Below are 16,214 nucleotides of genomic sequence, written 5' to 3' on the forward strand. Positions count from 1 at the left end.
TTGTTGATCCAGACATTTAAAAGAAGCCTAAACTAGAAAAAAAGTGCAATTTGCATCCTGTATATAAATAACTTCAATTACAGTTACATCCATTTGTTAAAGTTTGTTCTTTTGTCTTCTTATTTCCAAATTAATTTTTGTTCCAAATAATAATATAGAGTTGACAGGAAAAAATAGGTTAGTCAGGTAACCAGATTACACATTTTTTAGGCCTCATAAATTTTTACATTTGCTATATATACCTGCCAATATGTTAAGTACTAGGGCATCATGCCACAGACATGTAGCATGATGTCCCATCCAGTCACATTATCCTGACACCATGGCAACCAGTCCTAACACTAACCTCTTAATGCTGAGTGCCAAGCGAGGCAGCTGTTAGTACCATTTTTCTAAGTCTTTGGTATGACTCGGCCAGATAGTGAACCCATGACCTATCATATCTCGGGCGGACACTCAAACAAATAGGCCACTGGAGCGGTCATACATCCAGAGATGCGATGACTCAGTGTTTAGTTGCTGGACTGTGAGTGAATGTATGTGGGTTCAAATCCTACCACTGAATCAGCCAGGGTGGTTACTGTAGTGCCTCCCTGACCATCCTGGGCACTTTAATTTCATTGCCTTGGTACTAAATAACCTTTGTGTGCTGATGTACCATATCAATACACCAGGCATTTACGTATAACTGGTGCTTAATCATAGGAAAAAGACCAGTTCTAACCATACTCAAATCTGGGGGCCAATTGCAGAATATTATGGCACAAAATCAGAAAATCAGTGCATACAATTATTATGTACCACCCCAAAAGATGGAATCAAAATATGCCCATGAGGCATTTTCACACTATGGGGATGATTGTCACTGTTTGTAAACTATCAAGATTCTCAACAGGGGCACACACAGAATTATATTTGGGGGTGTGCAGGGGAGGGGGAGCAAACATGTAGAGGTGAGCTATTAAATTTTACAAATGTGGGCCAAAACAATTTAGAGGTGAAATCGGAATGGGGGGGGGGGGCGACCTATCCCTTGCCCCTATTTGCGGGCACACATGATCCTCACCCATAACAATGTACATAAATACTGGGCATGAAAAAGGAATTCCAATGTTGAAAACAATTTACCATGTGAGGAGGGGAAGAGAACTGCTAATCCTAAAGACTTGGATTCAGGGTCATTTCTTGAAAACTTTCGAGATTCCCATCCTATACAAATATAATCCACAGATGCAAGGTTGAAAGATATGAATCACATAAAAGGACAAAACACAACACATCAACAACTTTGATTCGTTTTTTTGAATCCATGAAGTTGCTTGTATTTATGAAATCTGCATAATGCAAGATAAACAACTGTGTCCAATGACCATGAGCGCTGTGAAAAAGTTTATGCCAGTATTTATGTATGCTGACATGGGTGATCATTATGAGTGCACTGAGGGATTTTCAAAAACAGAGATTGACATTATACATGACTCACCGTAGGTTACTGTAGAGTGAAAACGCAAGTTGCCTCCTTTTTCTTCATGATGTTTGCTGACATATTTCAGTCAATTTTTATAAAATGTTGCACTCCTAGCCAGTAAAGCTAAGGTAATAAAAAATCAAGGCTGTTGCATGGTGTAAAAAGTATGTTATGTGACATGAAACTTCACGAGTTTACATTTGTCATACTATAATTAACCTGGACAGGAAAAATGTACTTGCTACATATTACAAGTTGGCAGGACATTTCTGAAACATGACTGGTATATTTTTCCTGGTCTAAAAATGCAAAAACAAAGTCAAATAATCTGTTGGCAGATGAATCAAATCAAAAGGAATCTTCACTCCTCCAAAACTAATACCCTTAAAGAATAAAGAACAAATCAAAAGGAATCTTTACTCCTCCAAAACCAACACCCTTAAAGAATAAAAAACAAATCAAAAGTAATCTTTACTCCTCCAAAACCAATGACCTTGAAGAATAAAGAACAAATCAAAAGTAATATTTACTTCTCCAAAACCAATGACCTCGAAGAATAAAGAACAAATCAAAAGGAATCTTTACTCCTCCAAAACTAACACCCTTAAAGAATAAAGAACAAATCAAAAGGAATCTTTACTCCTCCAAAACTAACACCCTTGAAGAATAAAGAACAAATCAAAAGGAATCTTTACTCCTCCAAAACTAACACCCTTAAAGAATAAAGGACAAATCAAAAGGAATCTTTACTCCTCCAAAACTAACACCCTTAAAGAATAAAGAACAAATCAAAAGGAATCTTTACTCCTCCAAAACTAACACCCTTGAAGAATAAAGAACAAATCAAAAGGAATCTTAACTCCTCCAAAACTAACACCCTTGAAGAATAAAGAACAAATCAAAAGGAATCTTAACTCCTCCAAAACTAACACCCTTAAAGAATAAAGAACAAATCAAAAGGAATCTTTACTCCTCCAAAACTAACACCCTTAAAGAATAAAGAACAAATCAAAAGGAATCCTTGCTCCCCCAAAACTAACACCCTTAAAGAATAAAGAACAAATCAAAAGGAATCTTAACTCCTCCAAAACTAACACCCTTAAAGAATAAAGAACAAATCAAAAGGAATCTTTACTCCTCCAAAACTAACACCCTTAAAGAATAAAGAACAAATCAAAAGGAATCTTTACTCTGCCAAAACTAACACCCTTGAAGAATAAAAAACAAATCAAAAGGAATCTTTACTCCTCCAAAACTAACACCCTTAGAGAATAAAGAACAAATCAAAAGGAATCTTTACTCCGCCAAAACCAATGACCTTGAACAATAAAGAACAAAGCAGATCATTTAAAATGAAATTCCCAATTGTGACAACTGGCACATGATCGAGCAACTGTGTTGAAAACAGCAAATACTGCAGGGCTTGAGAAAATGCAAACATTTTCCACCTATCTAGGAACTTAGATTTGTGTGAAAAATATAATCCTGGGCAAGTGACAAAAAAATTATGCACAAGTATAATGGTTCCCCTAGTGATGCAAAACTGTGTCAAAAATGGGATCAGATTAAGTTGAAAACAAACCATGGAGTCAGATTACTAGGTGTCAAATTCCAAATTTGAGTTCTCTGATGCACAAATGAGGGTAAAAGGAAATAATATCAGGAACATTTTTAACTTGTCCCAGGATGCTAGAAAAGGAAGCTTTCCAGCTGTGACCTGATTTATAAGCAGTTTATCTTCATTTAGAAGTCACAAACATCAGAAAGAATACAAATGACAGATTTCTTTCATTGTTTTCTTGGGGTGTTTTTTGTGGTATACATGTACATGTATTCTACTAATCTCACCCCTTTAACCCCCTAGAAGTGCAGGTTAAGGAAGATTGTGTGAAGTAGGGGATAAAGCTGGTTTGAAACTTATTAACTGCTACACATGTAGATAAACCACACGAGAGATTCTTACTGTTCATCTGAGGAGGATTTTTATATATAACTCAAATTCTTCAAGTTTTCCAAAGCAAAGCTCCAGTATCAGTACTGACACTTGTCCTGTTTCATTCCTGGTCTTGGGATCCCTGGATGGCCAAGTTGTCCAAAGGGTTTACCATTATCAATCACTGCTGTCTCACTTCTGTCCATGTGGGTTCGAGTCTCTGTCTCTGCCAATCTATGTGAGAAATTTGCCAGTAGCTTCCTATGAGTCAGTAGTTCTTCCTGGGGTTTTCCCATGTGCTTCCTTCACCAGTTATACCGGCCACCATATATGGCCAATCATGTGCTGAAAAAGTGTTAAACCAACAACATTCCAGGTCTCGTAGGAGGCCTGAGGAGCTGACACAATTCACTGCCTTACTGACATCCGATTCCCTTACAGATATAACTGATTATGACTTAGTGTATGGTATATATGCTTGACTTATACAGGGTTTATAGGTCACTTATATTAGTTACTTAAACTTTGCATATTTAACGAAGTAAGTGTGTGTGTGTGATTTGGATTTTTAACGTAGCTTTAACAATGTTTCAGTCATATCGCTACGGTGTCTGCAGTGTGACAGTTTATAGTGATGCCTAGCACTAGGGCATCATGCTGCAGACATGTAGCATGATGTCCCACCCTGTCACATTATCCTGACACCAGGCCGACCAGTCCTAACACTAACCTGTTATTGCTGAGCGCCAAGCGAGGCAGCTGTTAGTACCATTTTTGTAAGTCTTTGGTATGACTCAGCCGGGGATCGAACCCACGACCTCCCGCATCCGAGGCAGACCCTCTAACCACTAGGCCACCTGAGCGAAAGTGCAAGTACTATATAAGTGAAAATAATACTGATCCATGCTTTGCATGAATTTCACTTATGGTAAACTACAATTCATTTATAGGTGATGTAAGCCTTTCTCAGCTGGGCACAAGTGAAAGTTCTGCAAGTTCATGGTAATTTTCTGACTAACAGTTTACTGCAAAATACAGTCAAGTCCAAGGTTTGCTTCCACTTAATCCAAATTCAACAAGGAGTTACCATGATTTTTTTCTCCAAAATTTAGAATCCCACCAGACTTATCAGCACAAACACACATACACTGAATTTTTTATTCAAAGCTTTTTAAGGCCTTAAAAAGAGAAACAAAATTATACAAAACTTCCAACTTTGATTGGAACTCTGTGTGTGTGCGTGCATGTGTGTAAGCTGCAAAATGGGGACATGAGTGAGCATACACAAACACACTGCAGCAGACAAGTAATGTAAACAAGGACTCTTTCCGCATCCAACAATGAATTATTTAGCATGATTTCAATTAAAACAATAATATATTTCTCACCAAGTTTCTAAAGGAATTAAAGAAGATAATTTCTCTTTGAACAATGGAAATTTATTTTAGAATAAACAGATCCTTTAATGGCAAAGCTCTGAAATCCAATAGCTTTCCAAGGTAAATGCTATCATAATTTAGACTAGCCACACTTAAATTACTGGAATTTAAATCCTGATGTTCTGCATCAATGGAATTATGTTAGGCTAACTTGTTCCATATGGAGGTTTTGTTTTGTTTTCCAGCACCATGTAGTATATACCAATATCCAAATGTTTACATAATGACTTGTTTCCTTTTCCTTTGTACTTTCCAGCACCCTGCAGTATGTACAAATGAGTTTACATGCTAACAATGACCACTCTAGTGGCCTAAGTGGTTAGTGTCCACCTTAGATGCAGGAGGTCATGGGTTAAACCACCCAGCCAAGTGATATCAAAGACTTATAAAAATGGTACTAGTAGCTGCCCCACTTGGCGCTCAGCATTAAGAGGTTACGGTTAGGAGATCCAGCCTGGTGACAGGATAATGTGAATGGAAAGGACATGATTATTAGCCTGCGTCATGATGCCCGGGTACTAAAAATAACTATAGAAAGCTATCTTAAAAATCCAAATCACACACACATGCTAACAATTGAATCTGTGACTGCTTTTAATTACTAGCAATAGAATGGCCATCAAATTTTGAAAGAAAACTTCACTGCTGTCCGTGAGTCAAAACCTTTCAAATTCAGTTGTAGGACCTATTTGATAGTGACCAATTTCATCACAAATTGAGTTTTGAAGAATAAAATTGTGTTTATTACTTGAGGAATAAAATATCTTCATGGCTATCATTTATTGGTGTTATTTCAACTAATGATTTGATACTTGACAATCTGTTTTAAATGTGGGGGCTCATAGCAGCAGGATAGTGTACTGGAAATATTTTCACTAATTGTCATTTAACTGGAAATGTATGAGATTTTTTATCAGCTCAAAACATATAGGTAGCTATTTACTTGTATGTATTCTATAAAACATATAACTTGTATTCATACACATACACAATTTCCTGTTTTTGGTTGGGTGGGTAGGATGGAGAGGGAAGTAGCAACTTTTATAAAGCCCAAATTCATTGGATTTTATCTCATATGTAAATGTACTAAGTGAATAATGTAAAGGTGTAAATGGATCACATTTCACTTATAAGTGAAGTATACATCTTTTATAAGTGAAATGCCTAATTTGCATTTACAATCCTAATCCTTCACCTATATGAAACTTGGAAGTGACCTATAAGTAGTAAGAATAGTCACTTATAATCCCTTAATGAGCAATGAATATAAATGACCTACAAGTCACATATAGTTCTTTGTCCATAAGGGTTGCAAGGCATGATTGCATTTCACCCTCCTGCTCACCACTCAGCTGCCAGAACTGTCATTAACCCTAACAATACAATGTTCTTTTGTGGTACAAGGTCCCCCAGGTCTGAATTGTTTGAGAAAAAAATGCTTTTAAATTGCCAGTATTATTATTTAAATTTTATTATAAGTATCAAGTCCCATATGCAACTTTACTTTTACGCTTACCTGTGCAAATACAGGTACAATTAAAAAAACTACCTTTATTTCATTTGTATTTTTTCTTTCTTTTTTAACAAAAAAGTTCAAACATGTCTCCAAAAAGTCTTCTTCAGTGGGTGAATCATATACATGTATGTCTGTTACAACTTTATATCCAAACTGCGAAAAGCACAGATCAAGTACAAGTATGGAGTGGATAGCAATTAATAAACAGCCAGTCCTGGAACATCATAGGTAAATTAAACCCCCAAAGTCTGTAATAAATGTTCACAAAACTGTGCCCTTGTTCTTGTAATTTATTCAGGTATATATCTGCCATCTCATGTCCAGGTATATATCTGTCATCTCATGTCCAGGTATGAGCATCACCTGTTGAGGTCATAACCTACTTGTTTAGAAAATTAAGAAATATATCCCTACTCATTTTTTGTTCTCGATGAAGTATGGGATTGATATTACATATTCAGCAGCCCAGTAAAACCTGACATTCGATTTATGTACCAAACCAATGGCCACAAATGCTGCCAAAAGAAAATTCATTTTCACAGAAGCAAAACGCTTTCATTTCTCATGCAGCTTCAGTCAAGCCTGTCCTATTTAATCTCTGATCTGCATAAATATTCCTTGATAAAAAAAAAATAGCGTTAAAATGTCAAAGGCTTGGTATTCTCAACATCTACATTTAATTTTGAGAAATACTGCAGACTTGGGAGATTGGCCAGCATCCATCTGTTTTTGTCCAGTCAGCATTACACTGAATCTGGTATTCAACACCATTTTCAGGCTCAGAATCAGTATTTCCAATAGCCCTTTCCCAGGCCCAATCATTGCATTTCCTTCAAAACTTTCAAAATTGTCATCACTGCTATCATCATCATGTGAAGATGAACCATGCTGGGAGTTAGCCATTTCAAGTTTTTCAATAGCACATTCTAACCAAGCACTTGTAAAACTTTTCTTTGCTGGATACATGGTAAAACAGAAATGCTTTTCCCTGGGCCCAATGTGTCAATCAAATTTAGTTTACTGTCGAATCTGTCCTGAAAGACCACCTCTTTGGCCACATAATCGTGCTCTTTCACGATAAGTTGTCTTTCATCACAGGCCATAATAACATATATTCATTAAATCTGTGTATTTGAGAATCAGTCAAAACACGTGGTCTCTCGTAGCAGTGATCCTTCAAGAGAGGTTTGTACAGAACAAGCATTTATGTCAAGCTAAATTAAAGTACACATACATACAAACTGTTGCTTACCTGAAAAATGGCACATGCCATGATAAGCAATGTGAAGGGGTGGGGGTGGGGCTCTACCGATTTTGTGCCACAATAAGTACTTTAAGGGTTAATCTGCACAGATAAAACTCACAATAAATCTTCTCAAAGTTTTTGCTATTGCAGGCTTTCACACAATGTTTGACCAAATTATGTTCAAATTTTGAACACTACAGCCCACAAAAAGGGGTACATGTAGCAACTTCACCTAATCAGATGGTAGGTCGATCACCACCTTATTATGAGTGAATGCTTCTTATTATCCATCTTGTTAAAAATTGTAAAGATATAAGCTCACTTAACCAAGTAATGAATGGCACCAGTTCATTAATTAGGCCAAACAAGCTCAGCCAATCTGATGACCTCAATTTTAACCATGCCTGTTGCTCATAATAAAAACAGAAAAACAATCAAAGATGTATACCTTGATGATAAAATCCTTGGTACACATATCAAGCCCATTTCAAATTGATTCATAAATGATGCCTCCTAACTGGTAACAATCTCTGTCATTCAGATGCAAGAACAATTCATTCATATGCATCAAGGCTGCTCTTAATCAAACTCCTCCTAGACTCTGATGATTTATTAAGAGTACATGTATATAAATCTGATTACAATAAATCTGATTACAATCAGTTCACATGTATGTACTACTGTATGCATCCCAGTTTAAGGGCCCATCAGCATAATAAATGATATATAGTACCAATTGCAAGCAAAGTTCTACAAACGTATGTGTGTCTGTGTATCTGTGTGTGAGAGATTTTGATTTTTAACAGCTTTAAAAAAAATTCAGTCATATTGCTACACTGTCTGCAGTGTGACAGTTCATAGTGATGTCTAACACTGGGGCATCATGCCAAAGACTTCTTCTTCTTCTTCTTCTTGTTATAGGTTTTAACGCCATTTTTCAGCACAAGATAGGCTATACATTGCGACCAGTATAAATGGTGAAGAACCCAGGAAGACCCCAGAAAGAACCACTGACCCACAAGAAGCAACTGGCAAGCTTTCTCACGTTCCCATAATGGCCGAGCCTGAGACTCGACCCCACGCAGGCCACAGACTTGAAGCATCATGTCCCACCCAGTCAAATTATCCTGACACCAGGGCGACCAGTCCTAGCACTAACCTCTTAATGCAGACACCAAGCAAGGCAGCTTTAGTACCATTTTTCTAAATGTTTGATATGACTCTGCCTGGATTTGAACCAGCGATGTCCCACATCCAAAGCTGACGTTCAACTACTTAGGCCATTGGAGTGGTCTTCTACACATGTAAAAATGCACTCCAAAAATTAAAATACATGTAGATATGAAGCACAAGGAGATCAAGATAAGGAGTAAATATACTAAAATTCTGTAAAATATTTATACATGTAAATTAAAAGAATATGGTAAACATAAATCCTGTAGGGACAGAGTTTGTTATATAAACCACATTCCCCCCTAAAAATTCAAGATTTTCCCAGGTTGTACAAGTATATATATCATCATGAACTTCCTCAAATGAGTTGATGTCAGAAACTTATATCTCAATGAGTGGAAGTCAATATGTTTAATGAGAAAGTGTTCCACTCTCAGTGGCCATGGCATAGTACACATTCTGGTTGAATTTCACTATTTAAAATGTATGCACAAGTTATGTGTGTGTCCTATACAAATACATGTACAATATTTGCAAATTTTCAGTTTGGACAGAGGATCCGAAAAGATGTTGAAACTTGAGTGGTTTCAATGTAGTTAAAAGAGTTTCAGTATGGCTGTAAATTTGGAGGCTTGATCTGATATAAACCTGCAAACCGAGTTTGATCAAAGTATGATTGGAAGTTTGATCAGAAGTATGGTCTCCTTCGTGATAATGACCTCAGCCATCATGATGCAGGATCACCTCACAAATATGCTTAGATCTTATTCAAAGTCAAACTCATCCGTGACATTTTAATTCTGAGTTTGAAAATATCACATCCATAGTAGTAAAAAATTACTGACAAATGAACACAAAATGGAAGCCACAGGACATTTGCCAAGCTTTACAATAATAAGTTCACTTTGCCAGGCCAGCTACAAATGGTAACTAAGCTGGCATGCCGGGTAAAAAAACGGGCCCATCCACAAGCTGCCTTGACCACTAGATTTATCCCCACCTACGGACTGACCTAGCCATGGAACCCAGTATGTTTACAAGAAAAACAATAGGACTTATGACCTCTTCACATGTTTAGCATTATACATTCACTTGTCCACCTTGTATGTTGTACAACAGATTAACTGCCTGCCTAGTTGGTGTTTGGACAGTACATATGCAAATCAAAAACTATTAATGGGCATGATATCAAAGAGGAGATATACAATGGCAGCCCATCTGAGCTATCTGTAGTGCTTTAACAATGGAAGTTCAAGGTAATATTTCTTTTGGTTTTAAAGTTAGTTTATTCAGCCAATAGAAAACTGTAGACTGAATAAGCAAAGATGATCACCTCACACCACTTGGCCACCCTCTGACAAATAACGGCATTCTTGGAAATAAACAATAACGTATCATTACAATGCTCTGACGTAATAAATTCATTAAATGTAAACATTATGCAGTAAAAATGTAATTAGAATGCTAAACATATATTCTTCATTTGATGGCCGTTGTTGCCAACTTGATCTTTTTAAAACTTATGGGTCACATTCATCCGGTTTATGTTCCATGTCTCTGCCATATCAGAGTTTATCAATATTAAACTCCTTGGAAACTCATGTCTAAAAATACAAGATGAGCAGTAGTAACAATCTGCCTGTTTACTACGGTAATTTTTCCAAGTACCACAGTAATTTTTCATTGCACTGGTATGTCAGTAGTTTCTGTCAGTAAAATATACATGAAATTCCTTAGTAATCTGTTTTACGAATTTAACAATGCTAACTTCATGTTTCTATTTTTCATGAAAAAAAAATTAAAAAAATTATTACCTTTTTACAAAACTGTTGTATTTGTCAAAAATGTAAAAATTTTACAATTACATATATTTATGATCCTTTAATAATTTTTTTACATGTTTCATGTATCATCAGGCATGTATGGCAGTATTGTGGCCAATGGAATATTGCCAAAGATATTCAGGCCAGGTGCAACTTTGGAAAACTTTCAGATTTAGAGGAGAAACAAAATCATTTTCTTAGTTATTTACCAGCATATGGTAATGTGTTAAGTATATACCTTCCTTTGTAAGACTGTGAATCATCTTAAGATTTTCAGGAGAGCAGTTGTTTTCTGAAAGAGATTTACACAATTTCTGAAGTCCACTGAAAATTTATGTATTTGTTAAGTATGTTTTTTTGTGTGTCAACACTGCCTATTTATCATTAAGCTCTCTGTTAGCACAACACATTTCACAGGGTGTCAGCTACAGTGTGTGCTTAATTATCCCACTTCAGTTAGTTTTTAGATTAAGAATTATACATCTATTAACATACACATAATAAGTTCATCTACTATTATGTAATTTTGAGAAAGGGGTAATTTTTGGGGGGCTGAGATATTTTCTTTCCTCTCAAGATAATTTATTTTAAGTAATATAATGACTATAATATGCTTTTATTTTGCAATAAATCAGCACAACATTTTTTCTCTCCAGCTATTAGCAGAAGAATGTTTTGTAATGACCCAGTCTGAGAACATTCTTTTAAATAGCTGTGGTGTACCATGGCAGTATCATGGCATGTTCAGAAATACTGCAGTATACTGTGGTACACAAGTTTTGTGGTACTCAGCTCTAATACCAACAATAGCTCAAGTTTCGGTTTAGATTTATCCCCAAAATTTTGACAGCAGGCAAGGATAGTTCCACTATAGAGAATTACAACTAAAGAGAACTGGTAACTTCTTTCAGTTTTTCATTTAGGCCAAAATTTCATTCAAAACTTGGAAATACTGCTATATTATTCAAATTCAAAGTTTGTCTAAACCATAGAGAAATCAACTATTCAGTCTTGTACAAATAATGGATTCATCCATCCTAACAAAAGGTAATAATATTAAAACGTCAGAAGGTTACTTTGAAGAATATTCTGAAATGCAAAGGCCAGTGATTGACACACTCAATCTCCATGGATTATCTACATTTTGATCCATACAATTTGTAGCTAAATCTTTTTGTAGAGTTTTATACTGTGTTATGCATATTTTGGTTTTTCTTAATGGTTGTATATTATGGACATCTGTATTCTGTACCTAACCTTGTCGTAAATTGGGGCCCCGAGTGGCCAAGTGGTTTAAAGTGCTTTCCGTTACGGATCACTGCCATCTCACCTCTGTCTATGTGGGTTCGAGTCTCGGATTCAACCAATGTGGGTATGTGAGAAAGCTTGCCAGTAGTTTCTCGTGGGTCGGTGGTTCTTTCCTGGGTTTTCCCGGGTTCTTCCTCCACCATTAATATTGGCTGCCATGTATAGCCTATTGTGTGCTGAAAAATGGCATTAAACCCTTCAACAACAACAACAACAACTTGTCCTAAATCAAGATAATGGTCTACTGGTCTGTAACATTTATGTTGTAAATATAACAGATAGCTAGTATTTCTCTAACAGTATAGGTTAAATATTCAGATCATTATTAAATGGTAAACATGTTTATAGGACTCATGGTACTAATTCAGTTCCCATAGTAAACCTATGCAAATACCATGATATTAAAAATTCAGTAACTTAAAATTTTTGAGTGCTCATGATTAAACCTGTATTTATCAGTATAGATGAACATGGATGTCAGCTTCTGTGTAGAGGACAGGATATGAGCCGCTGCATTTTCTGGACCCACATGTGTTTGAAATGTGCTTTCAATTCCACACTAAAGAGTCAGGTGCTAAATTTAGTAATGAGTGTTCCAAACTCAAGACTGTTAAAGGACTGAAATTCCATCAATAAAAGAATGTTTCTATTTTTTTTTTCACTTACAACTAGGATAAGCTCTTAAAAGATTCTTTTTCTTACAACATAACTTACATTATTAACCAATCCTGGTCAGTCTAACCCATATATACTCTGTTTCATGCTCACCCATTTCCAGGCTGGTTCCCATTTTTCCATACCATTAGTTACTAAGGGTGTATCCTATAGTCTTGATTATAACCATAGTAACTTCCAGAATGGAAGTTTCCATTATGTGACAGTTTTTATTAGAAAATTATCATTTTGACCTAGGTCAAGTAGTGGGGTATACAATCTTCTTGACCTAAGGATTATTCATTCTTGCCTTAACATCCAATGCAAAATCAATCTTATTGTTGTGTTCAGTTTTTCTCATTTGTTTCAAATTATTTATTAAATTATTATTCACTGGTATTACAAAATGCTCAAATGTTTGACAGAAAAATTAATTTGGAATTATAGTTAATTTAAACAAGGACATTTTATATCATATTATTGTGATACATCAAAACGCTGTTAACACATCACCATAATCCAGGCCACTAGCACATTAACAAATTGAAGACTATAGTCATGTCAACACATTCAATACTGGAATTTATTTGGAATACCACTGGAATTCAATTGGAACTAATTAACATCTGGATTTGTGATAGAACTTTTATGACTATCTTGGACTTAATTCACAATATTAAAGTAATTTTTTAATGTTTTCTTTGCATTCTAAGGAAATAAATTATCTGCTTAAATTTTTTACAAAACTTGTTGGTTTTCACTCTTTTCTCATACTTTGTTTAAGACCATAGAGTTGTAACAAATGCAAAATTTGTTTTTGTAGTACAGGTATTTCTTTCACAGCAATATTTATTAAACACAGTAAACATAATACAATCACTTTGCCATCATTGTTAATGCAAACCAACATTTTATGTCAGCATTGGTAGCAAATATTTAACACAAAATTCTATGCAAATGTTGATAAAAAGTAATGTCAATGGGTGAGATTAAAATTTTTAATTTTTGCTCTGTTCTTACAGGTTTAAACATAACAAATCAAAATGGGCCTGACCAATCAGATTACTGGAAATCATAATGAAGATATACAAATTTTATTAGTCCTACATGAAAATTACTTGTACTGGCCACAATAACCCGGTTTTAAGATGGTGAGATTACAAACCTAAAAATGCAAGCACACTGCAATTTTCATTGGTATAGGTGCAATTATAAAGGTTCAAGAAAATGAACAAAAAAAGTCACTCAAGCATTAAATTTGGTCTTATTGTGCTGCTATAGCTGACTTTCTGTATATACTTGCTTAAAAGTTGAGACAAATGAGAAACAACACACATCCTGATCTGCCATCACAAATTGAAAATGCAGGTCAGGCTTAGATGCTCTTTGTTCTAATGATTACTCATAGCAAACAGCACAGACACAGATCTGCTAGTGCAATATGCATTGGCAGATCTAGGTCTGTGCAGTTTGCAGTTAGACTCATCTCATACAGTATTGTTTTTTAAATGCAGCAACACACATTCCAATTTTCATGACTATGCATGAAATATGGTACAACAAATTGAGGGTGTGATCAATAATTAGCTGAAAATTAGCTCAACATCACTGAAGTATTAAAATTTAGTCATATTGACACAGTGTTAGTATGGTTAAATTAATCTTAATTAAACACATCCACAGCAATTTTCACAAGTACTCAGGTGAAATATGGTCTATGATATCAAAAATGTTGCTGAAAAGTCACTCAAATTTTAAAATGATGTCTCAATGACCCAATTTTAATATGGTCGACTTACTTTCTTTGACATGCAGTTACCTCCAAATTTTCACGAGTGTAATAAGGGTCTACCAGATAGCCAAAAATAACAAAGTCACTTGTAAAAATTAGGTCACAATGACCAAGATATTCGAATGGACAAGTCCTTTCCTCAAGATATATTCGCACAAATTTTGACACAGGGTTTAGTGTAGTGAAGCTGTAATTAACACACAGCAGAAATTAATGATGAATAAATGTAAAAATGGGTCACATTGACCTACTTTTGGTACACAACACATGAGCAGACATATCAATTGTTTTTGCAGTCAGTGGATGTGGCCTTTTGGAAATCTGCATAGTATATTTCCATACCAAATCTGATATTTGACAATCTGTAAATCTATAGCAAATAACATAACCTAACCTGCTGACACCACTTTAAATTACTGAACTCCATCTGCACATACTCAGCTATTCCATCAGTACTGAGGAATCAATCAAGATGTAGCTTCGTTCATTTAAAATGGTTGTTTTGGTCATGTGACTGGATCGTTTGTGGATTTGCCTTGTGACTGTGCCACGATAAGTCCTCTTGTGATTATTATAACTGCTCTACATATCGATGTAAAAATTGTTACTTATTATCGCGAAACAGTACGAGAGCTTTAAATTATTCTAATATTGATTGAACATATGATCATCTGCTAAAAAAGCCCAGTAATCTGAAATGGTGACGGGAGGTAGGAGGTAGGGTTGCGTTATTCCATGTTGCGTTACATCTCGTCAAACATCAAATCTGATGCAGAAATATGCTGAAGACAGACTGCACAATGATCCCTTCAAAAGACTGTAACTCAAGACATTGTTTCCTCTTGGGGTGCAAGATGATACTCACAAATCCCTTTGGTGGAGGAAGTGAGCAAAAAACAAGTCAAAGTGTCAGATCTAGGAGTCAAATGAAAAATTTGAAGGTGTCTGAGGTACAAATGAGTGTAAAGGGAAACAATACATAAACCATGAGAAATAAAGCTAATCTTCTAATAATGATGAATGTATGAATACATTTTGTGGACAAATCTGTCTGCAACAAGCTCAATGTTATATGAGTAGATGAGATCATACCCCAAACCATGATTCACAACATTGCAGGTTTGGGGGCCGATTTGTGGACTACTGAACTACTTGCCATGAGACGCATCTACATAACAACTTTCCTAACTGTTTGTGAATCAGGGTTTCAAGATATTAACTGTGTAACAAATCAACAAATAAAACAACAAACAGGTATCACATTCCAGCTTTCTTGGTGAAGGAATAATAATAAAACATACATAAATAGATTTACCCTAAAAGTGCTATTAGTTTTGTAGTACAAGATCAATCAATGCTGAATTGTTAAAAGAAATACATGTAAATGAAAATTGTTTGTTTTCTTTAAATGTCCATAATTTAATTACTGTACTTAACAGGTACAAAATCCTATATGCAAAAACTGCTAAGTCTGAACTTTATTGTTGGCATCAAGTCAAACATAAACCCTAATCATATTTACAATTGCACATACAAATATAGGTAAAATCACAAATTACCTTCGTATCTGATCAGTAATTTTGTTTCATTTTTTAATGAAAAAGTTGAAATGTGTCTAAAAAAATATTCTGTTTATTGGTAGCTCAAGCATAACCATGTTGGCTACAACCTTATAACCAAGTTGTAAAAACAGCAGAATTAGAAATAGGTAACTGTTAATAAACATCCAGTCCATGAAAGTTTAAGCTGCCTAAATCTTCATCAGACTGAACATACTTCTCAGGCTCAAAATCACCCATTAGTAATTCCAGTAACACTTTCCCAACTCTCATCTCATCTACTTCAGAATTTTCAAAAATCAC

General features: G+C 35.3%; 1 protein-coding gene across 2 annotated transcripts in view; it reads right to left on the reverse strand.

Moving 5' to 3' along the window:
* Positions 1–16,214, reverse strand: part of LOC149801240 (sestrin-1-like) — a 194,290-nt gene that overhangs the window by 166,473 nt on the left and 11,603 nt on the right. The window lies entirely within an intron of this gene.

Source organism: Sinohyriopsis cumingii, chromosome 4 (assembly GCF_028554795.1).
Source record: "Sinohyriopsis cumingii isolate HCF-2022 chromosome 4, ASM2855479v2, whole genome shotgun sequence".
NCBI lineage: Eukaryota > Metazoa > Mollusca > Bivalvia > Unionida > Unionidae > Sinohyriopsis > Sinohyriopsis cumingii.